The sequence below is a fragment of the Panthera leo genome, chromosome A2 (genome assembly GCF_018350215.1).
Source record: "Panthera leo isolate Ple1 chromosome A2, P.leo_Ple1_pat1.1, whole genome shotgun sequence".
In the NCBI taxonomy this organism is placed as follows: Eukaryota; Metazoa; Chordata; class Mammalia; order Carnivora; family Felidae; genus Panthera; species Panthera leo.
Genome location: NC_056680.1, coordinates 38,882,512 through 38,886,870, shown reverse-complemented (window position 1 = coordinate 38,886,870; position 4,359 = coordinate 38,882,512).

Below are 4,359 nucleotides of genomic sequence, written 5' to 3'. Positions count from 1 at the left end.
TATTGAGTTATATGAGTGTTTAAATGTATTTTGGATATTAGCACCTTATCAGATATATGATTTGCAAATACATTCTCTCGTCAGTAGGTTGCCTTTTCATTTTGTTGGTGGTTTCCTTTGCTATGCAGAAGCTTTTTAGTTTGACATAGTCCCCTTGTTTAGTTTTGTGGTTGTTGTCTTTGCTTTCGTGTCAGCTTCAAAAAAATTTTCAAGACCTGTGTCAAGGAGCTTATAACCTAAGAGTTTTATGGTTTCAAGTCTTAAGTTCAAGTCTTTACTTGAGGTAATTTTTGTGTATGGTGTAAGACAGTGGTCCAGTTTCCTTCTTTTGCATATGGCTGTCCAATTTTCCCAGTGCCATTTATTGAAGAGACTGTTCTTTCCTAATTGTAACTTCTTGCCTTTTTTTGTCATACATTGATTGACCATGTATTCATGGATTTATTTCTGGGCTCCATATTCATATGGAGTTATCTATAGGTCTATTATACCCTACTGTTTTAATTACATATTCTTGTAATATCATTTGAAATCAGGGAGCGTGATGCCTCCATCTTCATTCTTCTTTCTCAAAAGTGCTTTGGTTATTCAGGGTATTTTGTGGGTCCATACGAATTTGCAAATTTTTTGTTCTATTTCTGTGAAAAATGCCATTGGAATTTTGATAGCAATTGCACTGAATCTGTATATTGCTTTGGGTAGTATGGACAGCTCACCAATATTAATTCTTCCAATTCATGATCATGGAATATCTTCCCATTTATTTGTGTCTTCTTAAGCTTCTTTAGTTAATGTCTTGTAGTTTTCAATATGTATATATTTTATCTCTTTAATTAAATTTATTCCTAGATTATTAAATGTGAGGCCTGAAACCATAAAAATCCTAGAAGAGAACGCAGGCAGTAACCTCTTTGACGTCAACTGTGGCAATTTCTTCCTAGATGCCTCTGCTGAGGCAAGGGAAACAAAATTAAAAAAAAAAAAATCTAATGGGACTACATGAAAATAAAAAGCTTCTGTACAGTAAAGGAAACTATCAGCAAAACAAAAAGCAACCTACTAAATAGAAGATACTTGCAAATGATATATCTGATAAGGGGTTAGTATCCAAAATATATTAAGAACTTATATAACTCAACCCCCCCAAAATGAATAATCCAATTTAAAAATGGGCAAAATACATAAATAGACATTCTTCCAAAGAAGACATACAGATCGCCAGCAGACACATTAAAAGAAGCTCAACATCACTTATCATTCAAAATTACAATGATATATCACCTCACATGTGTCAGAATGGCTAAAATGAAAAACACAAGAGGAGCACCTGGGTAGCTCAGTCATTTGAGCGTCCAGTGCTTCATTTCAGCTCAAGTCATGATCTCACGGTTGGCGGGATTGAGCCCCATATCACTGACTGCGCAGAGCCTGCTTGGGATTCTCTCTCTCGTTCTTTCTCTCTGCCCCTCCCCCATTTGTGCTCTCTGTCAAAATAAAGTAAAAAGAAAAAGAAAAACATAAGCAACAACAGGTGTTGGTGAGGATGTGGAGAAAGGGGAACCCTCTTGCGCTGTTGGTGGAAATGCAAACTAGTATAGCTACTCTGGAAAACAGTATGGAGGCTCCTCAAAAAGTTAAACATATAATTACCCTACAGTCTAGCAATTGTTCTACCAGATATTTACCCAAAGAATACAAAAATACCAATTTGAAAGGATATAAGCATCCTGATGTTTATAGCAGTATTATCAACAATAGCAAAGTTATGGAAACAGCCCAAGTGTCCAACAATTGGTGAATGAATAAAAAGGATGTAGTATGTATGTTTGTATGTTATGTATGTGTGTGTGTATATATATACGGACACACAATGAATATTACTTAACCTTAAAAATGAATGAAATCTCACCATTTGCAACGACATGGATGGAGCTAGAAAATATTATGCTAAGTAATAGAAGTCAATCAGAGAAAGACAAATACCATGTTTTTTCACTCATATGTGGAGTTTAAGAAGCAAGACAAATGTACAAAGGAGGAAAAAAGGAGAGAGAGGCAAACCAAGAAAACAGACTCAACTATAGAGAACAAACTGATGGCTACCAGAGGAGATGTGGATGGGGGGATGGGTTAAATAGGTGATGGGGATTAAGGAGTGCACTTTTTGTGGTGATCACCAGATGTTGAATCGTTGTATTGTGCACATGAAACTAATATTACACTGTATGTTAACTAACTGCAATTTAAATAAAACCTCAAAAATGTTATTCCTAAGTGTTTTATATTTTTAATGCAATTGCAAATGGGATTGTTTTCTTAATCTCTCTGATAGTTTATTAGTAGTATGTAGAAACACAACGAATTTTTGTGTATTGATTTTGTATCCTGCAGCTTTATTTATTCATGTATTAGTTCTAATAATTTTTTGGCAGAGTTTTTTGGGTTTAGTCTTTTTATATATAATATCATGTCATCTACAAATAGTGACAGTTTTACTTCCTCCTTACCAAATCAGTTGCCTTTTATTTCTATTTCTTGCCTAATTTCTCCAGCTGGGGCTGCCAATGCTATGTTGAGTAAAAGTGGTGAGAGTGGGTGTCCTTGTCTTGTTTGTTGTTTTAAAGGAAATGCTGTCAGCTTTCATCGAGTATGCTAGCTGTGGGCTTGCTGTAAGTGGCCTTTATTATGTTGAGATACATTCCCTGTATACTCAATTTGTTGAGAATTATTTTATTATAAATGGATGTTGAATTTTGTCACATGCTTTTTCTGCATATGTTGAAATGATCGTATCATTTTTATTTTTCATTTTGTTCATGTAGTGTATCACATTGACTGATTTATGGATGTTGGACCATTCTTGCATCTGTAGAGTAAATCCCACTTGATCATGGTGTATGATCCTTTTAATGTATTATTGAATTTGGTTTGCTACTATTTTGTTGAAGATTTCTGTATCTGTGTTCATCAAGGATATTGGCCTATAATTTTCTTTTCTTGTGGTATTTTTGACTGGTTTTTGGTATCAGGATACTGCTAGCATCATAAAATGAGTTTGGAAGCATACCTTCCTTTTTTTTTATTTTTTAAAAGAGTTTGAGAAGGATTGTTTTAATTGTTTTTTGAATGTTTGGTAGAATTCACCAATGATGTCATCTGGTCCTGGACTTCAGTTTGTTGGGAGGTTTTTAATCACTGATTCAACCTCCTTACTGGTAATCGATCTCTTCAGATTTTCTATTTCATCATGATGCAGCTTGGGGAGGTTATATGTTTCTAGTAATTCATCCATTTCTTTGTGTTGCCCAGTTTGTTAGCATATACCTGTTCATAATAGTCTCTAGTGATCCTTTGTATTGTAACATTTTCTCTTTCATATCTGATTTTAGATGAGTCTCCTCTCTTCTTACCTTGGTCAATCTACCTAAAGGTTTGTCAATTTTGTCTCTTCAGAGAGCCAGCTCTTATTTCATTGATCCTTTCTATCATCTTTTCGGTCCCTATTTCATTCATTTCTGCTCTAATCTTTATTTTCTTTATTCTACTAACTTTTGGCTTCATTTGTTCTTCTTCTTTTTTTTTTTTTTTTTTAGTTCCTTGAGGTGCAAAGTTAGGTTGTTTATTTGAGACTCTTCTTATTTTCTTGAGATAGGCATTTATTGCTATGAATGTCTCTCTTAAAACTGCTTTTGCTGCCTCCTATAAATTTTGGGATGTTACATTTCTATTTTCATTTATCTCAAGGTATTTTTTTATTGCTCTTATTTTATTCTTTGATCTACTGGTTCTTCATTAGCATGCTGCGTAATTTCCTAAGTGCCTCTACTTTAAATTCTTTCTAAGTTACAAACAATAATATTTAAGCAATTTGGAGCTTAGATTCTGTAGTCGAACTGCTAAGGTTAAAATCCCAGATCTACCAGTTATTAACTATGTGAGCAGGTCACTTAAAGTTCTTGAAAGCTCAGCTCATTTGTAAGTCTTTAAAATGGAAAGAAATAAGGGTAACTTATCTCATGGCTTATAGTGAGGACTTAGTGAAATAACATGTAAAGTGCCTAGCACAGTTCTCAAAAATTATTGGTAGTATTTTCTTTGCTTTTCTTGTACTTGCACATGATTGGAACATAACTCAAATAAGTTTTCAAAAATAATGATAGCATATTTTGGGGACACAGTATGTGCCACTCAGTAGGATAAACATTTCATCTTGTTTTATTTAATTAAAAGGACTTTTCAATATTGCATTTGTGGAAAACCTAGGTTTGGTCTGGATCCGGGTAAGGCTGGACCCAGGAGTTTGAATGCGGTCCTCAGAAATCTGTCTGTCTCTACCTTTCAATTCTCACCTCTATATTA